At 30.1% G+C, this 17998-nt stretch overlaps 1 protein-coding gene across 1 annotated transcript in view; it reads right to left on the bottom strand.

Moving 5' to 3' along the window:
* Positions 1-3637, bottom strand: part of LOC129988700 (rho-related GTP-binding protein RhoE-like) — an 81693-nt gene extending 78056 nt beyond the window's left edge. Inside the window, exon 1 of the mRNA XM_056096973.1 lies at positions 3562-3637. The gene's annotated coding sequence lies outside the window, so the exon portion shown is untranslated. The remainder of the gene's footprint in view (positions 1-3561) is intronic.
* Positions 3638-17998: the final 14361 nt, after the last annotated feature.

The following is a 17998-nucleotide window of genomic DNA, read 5'->3' as shown; positions in this document are numbered from 1 at the left end:
TATATAAATATTTTTTTAAATAATGTTTTTGTCTTTCAACAGTAAAAAAAAAATTCGAATTTGCTTCAAATTTTCGAAAATTTAATGATTACGAAATGGATATGGATTAATTACGAAATAGATATGAAATAAATTCATTGATACAAATGTGTTCCATTAAAGAGTTAATGTATTCAAGTATATTGAGAATATTTAGATATAGAATTTAATTAGACACAAATTATAATTAGCAGATGTTTTTTTTTTACGATTTATTGCATAATAAAGCAAAAGAATAAAATAAGAAAGTGAACATGTTTATATAACATATAAGCAACAAAATACTTTTTTTTTAGTTACTTGAAGGGATATCCTTTTCAGCATCCGCAAGAAATAAGCTATAATGTATATAAAAAAAAATAATGATGGAAACAAATTTAAAGATAGGCTGCTATTTTACCCTTATTGGTGATATATAAAGGGGTAATCAAAAAGTAAATAAATGCTAAAAATGTTTGTATCAGCATTTTTAAAAGTTTAGAAAATATCTTAAATCGGAACGAAAATTCTAATATATTAGTGACAAATGTTCGTTCTATTTTCTCCACTATCATGATTAAAAAAAAAAAAAACTCATTAAATCAATTTTCAAGCTTGTATGATAAATATAAATAATTCTTTAATTGGTGAAATATGATGGGGTAATTGAAAAGTAAATAAATGCTGGATATCTTACTATCAATATTTTTGAAAGCTTAGAAAATATTTTATAAAGGGGAACGAAAATTCTAATCCATTCGTGACAAATGTACGATCAATTTCCCCCTCGTATCATGATTAAAAAAAATAATCACTAAATCATTTTTAGGCTTGCATAATAAATAAGTATATAATAAACAAAATAATTCTTTAATTTTGCATAATAAAACAAAAATCATTCTTCAAAACGTGCTTGAAATGAGTTATATATAGCTAATGCTCGTTAAGTTACACACTAAATAAGACGAACTACATTATCAAACGATATTACTATCATCACATTCATTTCAATGCTGCAGAAAGGGTAATATTTGTGTATATATATATATATATATATATATATATATATATATATGCAGAACATATGATCAGAGAATAAAATATCGCAAGTAGTTGACTGACTAGATCATGTTCTTAAAACTGATCAAGGCGTCGCAAAGCTTCCTTACTTTTGTTTATTTTCGACCGATAACAGACAGGACGGAATTCGGCCTCAGGGTAATGTTATCTCTCAAGACGTTATTGAAATGAATAACATTCACTATCTCAGAAGATAAGCATTAATTTTGGAGGAAAATAGCCGTATAATGTCCCTGGCCTTAATAGAAAATCCTCATCATTCGCTGAGTATCAATTCATAGGCGTTTTCAGATTTCTTCATATTAAACCTCGAAAAAAGAATTCATGCCATTTTGATTTGATTTACCTGATAAAATCGATACCTAATTTTAATCAACTATGTCAAAGACCGGTTCACAAACCTTATCACACAGAATATCAGAAAACTAATGACGTTAAACACATAAAAAAATTGTAATTAAAATAATCAAAAGACAGACAAATGTTAGTTATACATGTTAATGAATACAAATTACACTAAAGAAATGAAAAAGCATTTGTAGAAACACTGAAAAACTCGATATAACTATTCAAATTATAATTTATACTCCATCAAAGCTCATTAAAAATAAACCAGTTATATTTTATATTTTTTAGTTATCTCCACAGAATGATAACCAGCAAAAAAAGCAAATTATTTAAATAAGTAATTAATTTATAAAATACCATGGGGTATACGTTGACTGCATTAATAAACTAGAGAAATGATTATAATTATGAATAAAAAGCATGAATACTTGAAACAATAAAAGAAAAATAGGAAAATGAACGATGATTAAATAAATTATGCCATAAATATAAAACATCAGATGATTCGCCAGTTTCAATTAAAATAAATTCACAGAATTAGTTACTAAATTTTCATAAAATATTTAACAAAAAAATATTAATTCGTAAATGTTATCAGAAGTCACATTTCGTTAACAGAAATTTAGATAAATGTTGAACCAATATCAACAAAAGATGCATAAATTTTCATTTTGTGTTCATATTAAAATATATTATACAAAATAAACTTCAAATATTCTTATAAACAATAAAACCATTCAGAATCCAAATTAATCATGAAAAAGGAACACAGAATAAAAGATTAAATTAACGATTTAATTTTAATTCGTTAATGTCGATTTGAAGTTAAATCCTTACCAATTACAAAATGTTCTATTTTAATTAGAGAAAACTTAAAAAAATTTTAGGATTTTTGACAAAGAATAAGAAATTATTAATTCGTGCATTTATGAAAAATACGCCATAATATGTACCGACCGATGTCAATAATCTAATATTAAAACGACAATTACTCTCGTAAACAATAAGAGTAATAAAGTTGGTAAATTTAACGAATTAATCCCAATTACTCGAGAAACATATTGTATGGAATAAAGGAAAGTTATTGCACGGCAAAATTCTTCACGAACATGTTAATTACCGCAAGATATAGAGACTAACAACCTTTAGCACCTGTCGAGTTGAATAGCTCAAGGCCGTACAAGCATCATGCATTGAAGAAAATAAGACAAAGTAAACTATAAATCAAAAAAAACTTCAAGAAAATATTTGAAGCAAATATTCAGAAAAACATGTTTGAAAGTTCAGATATACAGCAAGGCTTTTAGAATTTTGTTCACGAGCGATGTTAGTTGTTTTGGTAGAACCCAAATTTCGCTGATGTAAATTGTAAAATAATAAATACATTAATATAAAAACGGAAAATTTAGTTTATTATATTTTCAATGAAAATTTTAGTGGAATCTTTAAAACCAAAACGACTCATTGAATCATATTTTCTTATTTAAAAAATGTGATATAAGCATTTGATATGAACGTTTTTATCATTTCAAAATCCATGTATAGGGCCATTTTGGGGTCAGAATCTATAGTTTAGGAAATTCTGCGATTCGTAATTTAGGTCCAATAATTTAAATTGTATGATGCAATAATTATCTAAAACTTACAATGAAGATTTTGTACCAATTTCACATAAAAAGCAAACCACCTTTATTATTTTTAGGGACAGAAGCTTCTGAAAATTAGAACAAGAAATCTATGCGAAAATAATTCTTTATGGCCACAGTTCCAGCAAAACATTTTTTTTTTTCACAAGTTCGTCAAATGTGTTAAATCCGCTTTTATTATAACTAAATCATTAAGAAATGAAATCTTTCAAAAAAAAATTACATTGTGAATCTAAGAAAAAAAAAAGCATGAAATACAGAAGCGAAACTAGAAACCAGCAGGAGATATATAAACACACGTGATCAGGCACCCCCACGAAGACCCTCATGTGACACATTTAACAAAGCTACATAGATGGACCGTAAATTTATAACACCTCATTTTCAAAACAAATAATAATAAGTCAAATTATATATATAATTAAAGCTTAATTAATTCTAAATTTTTATAAATAAAATTACAACATACTTCAATTTTAAATCCACAAGAAATAATTCGAACTACGGAAGGCAACACAGAACTTTCTACTTCGCTTCCTCACGTGCGAATAAACAAGTTTCGGCAAAAGCACGCCGTTCGCCATTCATGAAAACATTGGCGCTATTTTAATTCGCCAAAATACTCTAACTCTTGCCAATAGAACAGCTGAGCGTGTTCTTGCAGAAAGTAACGAAAAGGTGACTAATCGAGTAGAATATCGGAACTTTTGGCTTGTTCACCTGTGTTTAGAGATAACAGTAGTTCAAAGATTCAAAAGTTCAGCGCGGAAAGATCAAATTGACTTTTTTTTTTTTGCAAATATTTATTGAATTTTTGAAAAGACGTTTCCCAATAATATTTCAATAAAAAAATTAGATTTCTGTGTTGCAGTTGTTATTAAAAATATATTATTTCTTGAATTTGATATTTTTATTTGAAAATTAATATTTCATAAGGAACATTTCCTTTCTTTTGCGCTTCACTAAATAAGCTAAAATAGATGCAGTTGTTGTAGCCAAATAATTAAACTGTTTTTGTGCTCTCAGTATTTGTGGTTGTAGTATTTTCAAGACTTAACATTTATGTGCAGTTTGAGATTGTTGTAGCATTTTTGTAAAAATAAATGTTAGAAGAATTTGTATTCAGGATTTAAAAGTTTAATGAATTTAATTTTTCGAATCGTTGGTAATTTGACTTTTAGAAATCTGTACATTATATAAAGAATTATTTTTTATTTTTAGAAAAAAGTTCATTTTTCAGAATCATTTTTAAAAGATGGTTTCATCTAAAAAATAAAGGAAATATAAAGCAGCATAAATAAAGCACACATTTATATAGCACTTACTGCAGGAAAAAAGTACAAAAATTTCAGATCTTTTTTGGAGGAAAAAAATGTAAAGAAGTCAAACAAAAAGCACAATTTAACTAATTGTCTTAAATGAATATAATCGTTATGGAAAAAATACATCAATTTGCGTTATGACAAGTTTATTCAATAACAATTATTATATTTATATAATAATTGTTTAATTTTTGCATTTATAATTCACTATTTACTATATTTATATAATATATGTATGCTTATGACAATTTAGATACACATGAAACAGTTTGCTGGTTAATTAATTGGTTAATGTTAATAATAACTGATTTATCACATTAGCCTATGTGTGTGTTTGTGTATGTGTGTGTCTGTGCGTGTGTGCGTGCGTGTGCGTGTGCGCGTGCTGTATACGGAATATAGAAAGCTGTATACGGAACTTTAACCACAATATTTTATTAAACATTTTCTTGAAATTTTTTGTTTTTATGACTGGTGTCACAATTTTAAGATCATCGTCCTATTTTAAACTCATTTTACCTTGTTTTTACAAGTGTAAAACATTTTTTTATTCATTAACTTTGAGGAAATGTTTTCTTTAGTAGATCATGTGGGAATATACACTCACTGCTTATCTTGGCGCAGCATGGTCAATTTTGGCTCTTGCGCTATAAAAATCTAATTCTATTTCAATTCCAATTGATAATAAAACTTCAAAATAAACGATACAATTCACATTTAGAGCATTTAAAGTACTTAGATGAAGACTGAGAAAAATTTGTATTGCTTCCATGATTGAAACACTGTACAGCAATGAAGTCCTTGAGCGAATTAACGGCCTTAAAAAAATCTTTACTGAAGATCACCGGGGGCAATAGTTTTGGATGTGGTATTTTATTAAGAAAAATAATAAAAATTGTCAACTGCATTTTAGCATTATATTAATGTAAAATTTTAGATTCTATAGAAAAAATTGGTATTACTAACGAATTCGAATAAAAGAGAATCAAATTAGGTACTGTTCGTTTCAGTATCCTTCAGTGTCCACTTTTCGACGATTATATCTCACTAAGGGGTGAGACCTGGAATGATAAGCGCATTTCGGGAATTCTTCGTCATTCTTTGATCTTGATTTCCACCCTATTAGATACTTTTTCGTTTATTATTTTTTTAATGTACATGGGAGTGTCGTGTCGCTCTTGACCGAATTATTTTATTTCAACTCAAAATTTATTTATTTCCGCATATAATTCGAGTTAACTTTATTGTTCAATGTAAACATCTCCTCCTTTCATCTATCCTCTCACCCCTATTTTGACGAATTAAACCCATCCTAAATAACTTTCTATATACCAGCATCTTGCATTCCAGATTTCAGAAACAAATGCTATGGAATAAAATATTATCATATCCAGGTGGCTTTACATCGATTCATTTCTTTTAAATTTGCAGACTTATATTGCAGGCAAACACATGTAAATGACTTTAACGACTTCAATGACCTAGTTCACTGAAAATAACTAATTAACGATACCTTTCTATGCAGCTTAATCAGCAGCTGCGATATCGATGAGATGTTATAAGGAACTGGTGAGCATTGTGAGATTTCTTTCACAGACACATGTTTGTAATTGGATCATTGTAATTACAATTTGCTCACCTGATCACAAAATGTAGAATTCGTTCTCCAAAAGCTTTATGTTTTATTCTTTAACAATGCCGGATTTTGATATTTTGAGACCTTGGATCTCATGTTTTATACTCTTTGAATATGAAGAATACATTTTAGGTAGATTATACTTTACACCAAATTTGTAGATTTCTCTCAAATTTTGAGCAAAATCCGTTGAGAGAAAGTCTGTCTCTCCGTCTGATCGAATATAAATTAGCACGATAACTGCAAAGCGAAAAGAGCTAGATAGATAAAATTCCGTACACAGATTTAAAATCTTTAGTATAGACACCTACCAAATTTTGAACGAAATCAACAACAGGTTGACCGTCTGTCGATCCTTCAGAAACATAAAAACGTCATAAAAATGTTAAATCAAAAACTCATTGACTTAATTATATCAAATTTCGTACGTGATTTTGCAACTTTAAGTGCAGTTTTGTGTCAAATTTTTGTTTTGGAAGAACGCGTTGGAAAACCAAATTCGATATTTGGATACTTTTGATCGCCTGTCAGGGATTAAACGCCCTAAAACCTGCCAAGAATAGCACGATCGATTCAGTAAAAATGCTAAATTCCTGCCAAAATTTAATATTTCGTAGCTGTTGTACGCTATTGTCAAGCAAGACGTTCACTGGCATGGCACCTTTATTAGAGAATATGCGAGAAAGTTTTGGGGAGACCATTTCGTCTGGTTATTTAATCAATAGTTGCAATGTAGCAGTTTTTTGTTTATTTTATTTATATTTATTTTTTGTTTTTACTTATTTGTTTATTATGACTCATAATTGAGCCGCATTCATATTCGTAGATAATATTATTTAAGTAGATATTCGTTGTTTAAGAATACTCTTATGAATAACGAATATGAAGTGACAATAACGAAAAAAATAGTAACCTGACCAATGACATTTAACAATGTACTAATATTATACTAACACAATGACCACTGCTTGGAGAGATCACTTTGGGTCCCAGCCGAAAAAATCATCAAATCCGAATGGTCTATAATCAAAAAGGCTTTAGAAATAAAACCATTCTTTATGTATATCAGCGGGAGTGATCCGCTCAAAACTTATTCATATAACCTCAGTTTTTTTTTTTTTTTTTTTTTTTTTTTTTGTAAAATTGTGTGTTTTTTTCGGAGATAATATTTAGATACGAATCACATACTGATTACACATGAATATTTTTCAATCTTACCTAATTCACATCCATCAGCGCCATTTCACAAAATTGTGCTGTACCAGTAAATTATCATGCTATGGCAACAATGCAAGTAGCACAAATATTTATGAAATGGCGCTATTTAACAATGTCAGCATGAGAGCAGATAGAAAAAGGTTTTAATAGTTCATCATAAAAAAGGGGGGTTGTTGTTTTGTTTTTTTAAGTGTGTGTATGTGTGTAAAATCTCGTTTCTTCAGGAAAGATGCCTATAGAGATAAATTTAAAAAGCAAAACCTTATCTAAATATAAAATGTGATCCAAATCGTTAGCGCCGCTTCCGAGATACACGACATAAATTTTTATGTATACAAAAGCTGCTCGTTTAAAGTTATAAGATGAGCGAAATGGAATTGAATTGCAAACACGTGACAGAACACGAGAAAAGCGCCTGGGAGTCCGAAGTCCTAACCATCATTTAATCTTTGATACACTTATGCTGGCCGTTTATAGTCACAAGTCAATATTAAGCTGTATAAAATTTTTCTGCATGTGTAAAATCGTTTTTTTTTCTTTGTTTTTTTTTTTGTTAGAAAAGACTTCTATATAAAGAAACTTAAAAGCAAACTGTTATCTAAAGTTTGATCCAAATCGCTGGAACCGTTTCAGAAATACACGAAATAAATTTATACATGTACAAGAATTGTTCGTTAAAAGTTATAAAATTAGGCTCTTATACTTGGGAAAGGCCTCAAATCCGAACAATAAATAAATAAATTAGCGAACAATAAATTAATAACATTAGCGAACAATAAATTAATAACATTAGCGAACAATAAATAAATAAATAATTGCAAAAAATTATGTGTAATTTTCATCATAATCATCCATAATTTCTATAAAACGATTCGTCTAAAATTTCTATATCATCTATAAAACGAGACGGCTGAAAATTATAAGCTAATCCATTTGAATATCTATCTGAATATTATTCCTTATTATTCGAAGAAATGATTTTATAAAAGCTAATCCTTTTTGGAAAACGATTTTCGGAAGTTCGATGTTTCTTTACCTAACCAATTCAGTTCAGATTAATCAGTTTAAACTAAAAAGTAAATAAATGCGATCTTCCTCTTTGGAAACTTATGCTAACACATCCTTTCTATTTTAAACTTCAGAAGAAACCAGTTTTAACGGACTGAGGTTCCTTATAAAGGTGATTGAATTGTTGATCTCCATTTGTTCTCTTCTTCGCGTGAAAGGAAATTCGTTTACCTACTTTACATTTATTTATCAATGAGAACAAAACGTTTCTAGGATTGTTATTCGTGCAAATAACTGATAAAAATAAGCAATCACATGTTGGCATCGATCCCAATTGTTTCGTTTTTATTACGCTAAGAATAAACAAAACAGGTTAAAATCACTATAACATTTGAGTTAAAAATTGTCTGCTTGTTCGTGATGGATATGGCAATGTGATAGAAAAACAATGTATGATTTATGTGTTTGTTCTTAGAATTGAATTTGATTGAAAACGATGTCTAATAATATGTCATAACAATATTAAAGACTCATTTGTTTCTCGTGAATATGTCTTCTTTCTAACAGATGAAACAAAATAATACTTTATTTCTTTGTGTTTTTATTTATTCGAGATCCGGTTGTTCTCTGAGTATAAATTCGTAGCACTCGCGCAGGCGAATGCTTAAATCTTTCAAAATTATTTTAAATCGCCTGGTTATAAAATGAATTTTACTGTTTTGAAATATTTGATACTGTCTAAATATAGACTACAAATTTCTAAGGCTGTTCGTTTGAATATATTATCTTTTTTTTTTTTTTTTCAATTAGATTTCAGGTTTTTAATCAACATATAATCCATGTTTGCTTGGAATGCTTTTTATAATCCATTTTTTTTCCCCTCTATTTGTTGAGATAAAGCAAACGATAATCAATTAATGGTTGCATTCTTGGAAACTCCGTTATTGATAGAAATTCAACCTCTTTGAAAAACTTCATTAAAAAATCAGCGATAGTGTACCCCCAAAAACTTTCTCCGCATTCTTTAATAAATGTGTCATGCCAGGGAACGCTTTACATGGTAATGGCGTACAATACTTACGGAATATTAACTTTTGGTGTGAATTTAACCTTTTTACTGAATCCCTTGGAGAGTTATATGGTGATTAATTCCAGGTATGGAGTTAAAAGTATTCGAAAATCGAATTTGTGCATTTTCCACAACCGATTAGAACAAAAATTTCACTTAAAACTGCACTTGTAATCACAAATTCGCATATCAAATTTGATATATTTAAGACTATATTTGGGATTTTTGAATTATTGTGCTTACTTATTTCTGAAAGCACAGACCGACAGACAGTGAACCAGTAGTTAGATCTGGCTCAAAATTTGACAGGTTTCCACACTATAAATGTTAAATGTAGGTACCGAATTTTTCCCATCTACCTCTTGTAGCAAACTTGTTGACTTATATTCGGACAAAAGGACTTCTTCTGAACAGATTTTACTCAAAATTTGTTAGAAATATGCAAATTTAGTGTAAAAACCGAATACAAAATTCGTCCCAAAATGTCTCAAATTCTATATAATAAAGCTGTCAGCCCTCCTTTAACCCTTTAAAGGGCCATTTTTTTCTAGTCATATTATGTTAAAATATTTTTAGGCTTGAAATTAGAATAAGAAAAGGAATTCATTTAGCTTATTAGATAAATTTAATTTGATTCATTAATTAATTTGGTTAATTAATAATTAAGTAACAAATCAAGACACATCATTTTGCCTGAGATAAAGAACTGAAGCATCTAAGTTTCTGACTTATTAAAAATTTTTGTCAGAACTTATGCCAACCTACATAATTTCATACAAGGATTGATAAATTTGGTGGGAAGCGTACTTCCCACGGCCCTAGAAAGGGTTAATCCGCATAAAAGTATAGATTTGGGTGAAGTTCGCGAATGCCTTGCAATGCAGTGGCGAACGATAGTCACGAATTATTGATCTTTGACATGAATTTAGCATTTTTAAAAAATCTTTGACGATTCTTTCCTGGCACACAGTTAATAGACCCAAAAATCAAATTTGTATTTCAGACGGGTTTTTTTTCAACCAACGGAAGAAATTTGACACAGTACTACACTTGTGGACACATACAAAAATTCATATATTTAAGTAATTGGTTTTAAATGCATGTAAAAATACTGACGGACAGAAAAGTCAATTTCATGGCAGATTTAGTACCAAATTCGATATGTATCTGTACTTCTGTTGCTAAATCTGTTTGCCAAATTTTACGCATCTAACTTTCCTTGTTTTGTAGTTACAATATTAACTTGCATTTGGACAGCTGGGCAGACTGACTTTTTCTAAATGGATTTCGCTCCAAATTTGACAGCAATCTTCAAATTTGGTGTAAAGAGAATATGAGAAAATATTCTTGTGTATTACTTGAAAAAAGTGAGAAAATACGCTATGAGTATATTTGGTGTAAAAATATATGAGAAAGTAAGAATTCTGGGGGTCCTTAGGAATTTGCCTATTTTACCTATCTGATTATCACCCCCACCCCCTCCTTTTTGTATGGTTATATCTAAGTTGGGGTTACTTTTATTTTATCAATTTTTCGCTTGTTTATTATTATTCTTCTCAGACTAAACAGAATTTTTTTATTAAAAAAATTTTTTTTTTTAAAGAAATTAATAAAATTACGGTCCTAAAAAAAGTTTCAGAATGAGAAGTGGTTCACGTGATCTTTTTTCCTTCGAAAAGAAACCGCTCGCCAAAAAATGTTCACAAACTCTCCTTCAAATGGTAGAGAAAGTACTGCAAAATCCACCTAGGTGGTCACTTGTCATCCTTTGTGTAGAATTTGTAACTCGCGAAAGTAGCGAGAATCCCCCTTTTGTATTCTTGATAAATGTTCCAGCTTGTCCAGGACTTTCAAAGATTCCGCACGGATCGGTAACCGATGGGATAGTTCAACCCCTGGGGCGAAACAATGCTACAAGTGTTATCGCCTGGCCCTTCGGTTCTCTCTGGGGATTTATGATTCTGAGTAAGAGTGAAAGAACGTGTTTCTGAGCGCTTTCTTGGCTACAGCAGGGGTACTTCGTGCATGGATTGAGCCCCTCAGCTGTTTACTTTCCCGTACATAAGAAGAATAAAGAAAGCACTGTAATCTTCAAACACTTAAAACTATAGATTTTGACGAATTTCCACGTTTTAGACTCCCTGAATTCGGAAACACAATTTTCATATTGCATCTGCCTGTCTGTTCGTTCGTTTGTCCATCTGTCTGTGACAAAGATAACTCCAAGACGTTTTTAGCTATACTGATAAAATTTAGCGACAGATCTTTACACTATTTTGCTTGATAGATTTGAATATTTCAGTCAAATTTTGAGGAAATCCATTCAGATGTAATCTATTTGTCCGTTTGTCCGAATATAAGTTATCACGATAAATACAAAATGAAGAGAATTAGATAAAATTTAGTATACATATTTAACTCCAAAGTGTCAATGCGTATCAAATTTGGAACTAAATCCGTCAAGGGGTTGATTTTCTGTAGAATTGGACTTTCACAAGTATTTAACCCTTTAAAAGGCCATTTTTTTCTAATCATATTATGTTAAAATATTTTTAGGCTTGAAATTAGAATAAGAAAAGGGATTCATTTAACTTATTAGATAAATTTAACTTGATTAATTAATTAATTTGGTTAATTAATAATTAAGTGACAAACCAATTCACATCATTTTGTGTGAGATAAAGAGCTGAAGCATCTAAGTTTCTGTCTTTCTAAAAAAATTTGTCAGAACTGATGCCAATTTACATAATTTCATACAAAGATTGATAAATTTGGTGGGAAGCATACTTCCCACGACCTCAGAAAGGGCTAACGTGATAGCTCAAAAATACAATGACTTAAATAAATAAAATTTGGTACATAATTGTGTGATTATAATTGTAGTTTTGTGTGAGATTTTGGTTTTATTCGGTTTGAAACAACATGTCAAAATATAAATTCGATTTTCCGGTACTTATAGATAAACGCCAGGAATTAATCGCCAATGATAATGTTTGATTCACGCCAAATATCAATATTTCGTAACTATTGTTCGCCAATGCCATTCAAGACATTCATGATCGAAGGTCCAGAATTTTTTTATATTTGTGGGGGGGGGGCGGGAGGATAATATTCCATTTACTAGAAAGTATATGAAGAAATTTTGGGGCGACCACTTCTGTTGGTTACTTTCTTAATTATTTATAAAGAATTTTAAAAAAATAGACTCCAAGGTTTTAACGAATCTTTGCATTTTATACTTTTTCTGGTCAGAAAAATACATTGTGGAATTAATTATGTCTAGCTGTTACTCTGCGCACACTAAAATTAAAAAATTCCTTGAGCGAGAGTAATGAAAATTAGCATGGAGGTTTTAATATTAAAACTGCAGATATCTATCAAATTTTGAACGAAATATCTTTACAGGATTATCTGTCTGTCTTCATTTTTTGAGTACGTGCAAGTGATCATGATAATAACAGTACGTGAAAAACGGTTGTGTGTCCGATGCGATCAGTCGCATTTGTGCTAACTCATTAAATAGTGTCATTTGCGAGTGTTGCACAAGAAATGTGCATTCTCTATAGCCCCTCTAGATGCAAGCCAAGTTTTCCTGCCAAAGGTGATTAAATCTCAATAAACCTAAAATACGAGCGCAAATGACACTATTTTAACGAGTGAGCGCTTATGCGACTGAGCGCAAGTTCCACAATCCTTGAAAAACAAGAGGGATAAACAAAAGATAACGAACCGTTTCGAAATTAATGCGTACGTAAATTGAATTGGACGTTCATACAGAAAAGGAATTTCTCCTTACATGGGCAGTGTCTGCATGGAAACATAGCCTTAAACGAAGCAGTGAACTTAAGCAAAAGGCAATGCAACAAATGTTTTGTGAGCAAAAAGCCCGTTTTTTAAACGTAACACCCGAATATTGAAAAATGTGCAGTTTCTTCATTTCTTGTCACTCGACATGAGTCGCTTGTTTGCGTATTTCGATGTCTTTTTTTCATGTTATGGCTTAATGAAGGTTTTCATTCACGCTACATTTTTTGCAAATTGTGAAATGATACATATGAATTGAAAATCTTGTCGCAATCGACGAAAAATTGACTGCGTTTCGCAGTTTTTGAATCCCTGATGTATGCCATACAGGGTGGCAGAATCTGTCGTGCATTCTGGATGGGCAACTGCGACTCGACCTTACGAGTAAGGCTGGATTATCAAAAAGGCAACTGCGTAGAACTGTGAAGTATCCCTAATTTCATTTTTTTTTTTTTTTTTTTTTTTTTTTTTTGCGATATTTTGAAGGTAATCTAATTCTACTCTTTCAGTTGACGCACAGATGCCATTTTTTCGGATATATCCAGATTAAAATCTAAAGTTGTTTAAATTTCGGAGCATTATTCTTTTGCATTTGGTTGTCTGATGCACAAGTCAGTACTCCTGGGAAACTTTGTTGTTTTGCAATTTTTGTACTATTTTTATTCAAATTACTTTCAAATTCAATTTACAAACACACACATACACACACACACGCACACACATATATATATGTTAAACATATTTTGGCAAATTCGTAGCCGAGAAGAGACTTTTGAATTTTTAATTTCGATTTATTCCATCCCGGGAGATATATGTACAGATAAAAAGCTATAAGCAATACGCCAGTCTGCATCGCGACGCAACAGTAGAAGAGCAAAAGAGACCGAAATTTTTTCCTTAAGTGGTTTTTATAATAAGATTTTGATAGGGATTTCTTTTACACTTGTCAAAGGATAGGATAGGGAAATATAGGTATTTTTAAAAGAATGTTGCAACCATTAGAAAATTTATCCCTTCCCTTGGAGCATGAGAACCGGCTGAGACAGCAGAAGAATGTGTGTAGCATTAATTAAATAAGAAAGTAAGGATTGGGTCAGGAAATAAGAGAACATTTTAGCATGAAGTTAATATGGGCTAAATTTAGGAAATTAATTAGGATTTAATTTAGATAAAGAGATATTACACACACACATATATATACCAGAGATCCTGAAACAAACTCTTTTGAAATTAAATATTTTGTTATTACAAATTGTTGTAATATTTATTGCTTAAAACATTTTTATTTATATATTATTTTTAAATGGGAAAAAAAAGTGAGTGTTTGCATTGTCCAAGAACTACAGAGCTTAAATAAGCTCTTCCTGAGTGTCATTTATTACATACCGCTATGACTCAACCATACCAAGGTTGGGATCTTTATGTTAAGAAGTTCTGGCTTGCCGAATAGATTCAAAACAAAATATAACTGCGCCAAGCGATTTGTGAAAAGAGCGTTAATTCTAGAACGCAAGATTTTAAAGGGTTCGTTTTGGAAAAGGTCCAGACGCATTGCACAATCTACTAATAAAATGAAGTGATGATTTAGCAACCGTTCTGGAAGTTTCTGCAATTTGTGTTCATCTTCTATTTTGATTTAATTTAGTAATTGCTCCAGACTTTTCTGAACTGACAGGCCTACGTTTCCTTTCCGACAGGCAAAGGAAAATAGCAATTGCTACTGTATGAAATCATTAAAAAATATTAACATTTCTCAGTTCCATAGTCATAAAAAATAACAGAAAATTTGACACAACTATGCGTACGGAAACCAATTGCCATGTTTATAAATTTTTGTTTTACTATTAAAAACTTTCTAAGCGCATGCATTTTACTATACCAAATTGGAACTAATCAATTCTACTGCCAATAGAATTGTTGTAATTTAATAATTAATGCTACAAAAAATGCAGCATTAGAATTTTTATTTTCTCATGTATGAAGCAAATAACGAAAAAGCATTGTAATAGGCAAAAAAAAAAAAAAAAAAAAAAAATCGATTTCGTGGTTTTTCGCCATGTTTGGATTTTCTTGAATCAGAAAAACACATGTCTTTAAGTCTGTCTGGCTATGAGTATGATAGCTGAAAAACGCATTGATCTAAAAAAATGAAAATCAAATCGTTTGAAAGAAACCGATGATGCTGGAATCCCACTCTGCGAGCTGCTCGATCAGCAATTTGAATGACTTTGGAACTTTAGTGAATGTTTAAACATTTTTGCTCCGAATTTTTTCATTAAAGGTAAACTCAAAGAACTTTCCGATTAAGGTGGAGTTTCAAAGAAAAGTTTAAAGTTTATCTCACATCACTGACGGAAATGTTCTTTGAAGAGAGGATTGAAAATCTGATCAACCAATATGACAAATGCTTAAATTTCACGGCGATTATGTTGAAAAGTAACCATGGTTATACATAACTTTATGTAATATTCATTTTGTCCTTTGTGCTGTTTTTTTAATGGTTCATTGGTCTGGAAAAAAACAAATAACCAAAAAAGCCTTTTGCAATTACATATTAAATGGATTTTGTCAATAGATAGGGTCGGCCAAAGGAGGTTAAGAATACAGAGCCCTGGTACAATCGATAGATTTCGCAAAAAGAAAAAATGTCTTCGTATTTTTTTTTTTAATTGGAAAAAACAAACAAACATACATTTGTATATTATAACAGCTTTTTTTTTTGTATAGTTTATAACTCTACGAAAAATTGGGTGCTCACAAAACTGAAATTAATGAAATATTACTTGAAACCCAATTGAGAACGATTTATTTCCCAAGAAATTTGTAAACCTAATTCAAATTAGGCAAAAAATTATATTAGGATAATATAATTATAATTTCTATATAATATGTAAGAATGCCAAAGGAAAAACCACATAATCTATTAATTACCGTATCAAGTTATAGATTACAACTTTATGAATCAATAATTTTTGTTTTTTGATTTATTAGCGATTATTTTTGTGATTGAAATGTTAACTGTAGAAAAATAATTAATTATTTGCCATTTTTATGTACTCCTCAAGTCTTTATTTCACCAATTTGTACAATGTAATATACAGCCATATGCAATCAATTTTGTTGCACGTTGTTTTGTTTGTTTTAAGACACCCATTTCGAGCGGGTTGGCCTTGCTTATTAGGGAGGGGCCCTTACACAATGTAAGATTTCTCTTTCCCTTTACAAAAGAAAATAATGTTATTGACTTTCATTTAATTTATACTAGCCGCCTTTGGCGACCAGCCGGTTCACCAATCTTAATGCTCGTTAAAATTTTAATAATTAAATATTTTATGTAATTCCTACTTTAATAGCTTCTTCATCAAATATTTTAAAGCTTCAAATTTTGATAGTCATGTAATTCACTCATAATAATATAAAGTCCTTCAGCCATAAAATAATATGTATCTCTCTCATTTTCTGTTAGTTCCGGTAGAATTTATGCTTAAAATTAAAATGGAAATGACTAAACTGCAATTAATATAATAATATTTTTTACTGAAACAAAGCATTTTTTTTTAATAATATGATTACTGATAATAGAGTCACTGAGCGTTTAAACTTTATGGGCACTAAAGAATATCTTTCTTAAGTTATGTAATATCTCAAGAATTTGTCAACAAAATTTTCTCAGATTCATCATGAACAGATCGATTCATTAACAATGTTTAATTTTAAATGCACCAAACTTTAAGAAAATAAAATGAATCGTTTAAAATAATCGGTCGAAAACAGGTTTAAAAAACTACTTAAAAAACGATGTACTTAAAACTATAAGCATATACAAAAAATATATAACTAACATAAATACAATTTAATTACAAAAGCATGCAACTAACCTAAAAATAATTTAAATAAGTGAAAACAGGTTAAAAAAATCTACTTAAAAAACGGTGTACTTAAAACTATAAGCATATACAAAAAATATATAACTAACATAAATAAAATTTACTTACAAAAGCATGCAACTAACCGAAAAATAATTTAAATCGTCCGTTGAGAATGGTTGTCATGACAACAATCAGAATACACTACGCATGCGTGAATTTTCTTCGCCAGTTATGCTAACTCAAATGCGTGAATTTTCCTACGCCAGTTGGGGTAATGCTATGCAGATTATACATTTTTAATTTCCTTTATTCTGTGTTATTTTAATTCAAAAGTCCTTCAGAATGAATCTGAAACATGGATTAATTAACAATGTTTAATTTTAAATGCATAAAATATTAAGAAAATAAACAGAATCGTTTGAAATAATCCGCCGAAAAATATTAACCCTAGCCTCATTACTGTTGGGAGAAAAAAAAACGGAAGCCTTACTCATTTGGCGGTGGGGGAAATGGCAGATTTTTTTGGCGAAAAAGTTGGCGGTGGGGAAAATGGAAGATTTTTTTGGCGGGAAAGTTAGTTTTTAATTAATAATTAAAATTCTAATTAAAATTTCAAAAAAAGGGACCCCAGGTGCACATTCCCGACCTCTAAGGTATACATGTACCAAATTTGATAGTTGTATGTCAAATGACCTGGCCTGTAGAGCGCCAACACACACACACACACACACACACACACACACACACACACACACACACACACACACACACACACACACACACACACACACACACACACACATTGAGCTTTATTATAAGTATAGATATAGATAAACAGTTTTTATGTGACAGATATTGAAACAAACTATAACAAAACCTCTCCAGCGAGTCAAGTTTCAATATTCTGCACTTAAAAGTTCTTAAGTAAGTTTATAAACAAAATGAAAAATCTTCATTAAAGCTTTCTAAATAATGAAGGT

Source organism: Argiope bruennichi, chromosome 10 (assembly GCF_947563725.1).
Source record: "Argiope bruennichi chromosome 10, qqArgBrue1.1, whole genome shotgun sequence".
In the NCBI taxonomy this organism is placed as follows: domain Eukaryota; kingdom Metazoa; phylum Arthropoda; class Arachnida; order Araneae; family Araneidae; genus Argiope; species Argiope bruennichi.
Note: the sequence above shows the minus strand (reverse complement) of the source record. Positions and strands in the feature narration are given on the sequence as shown.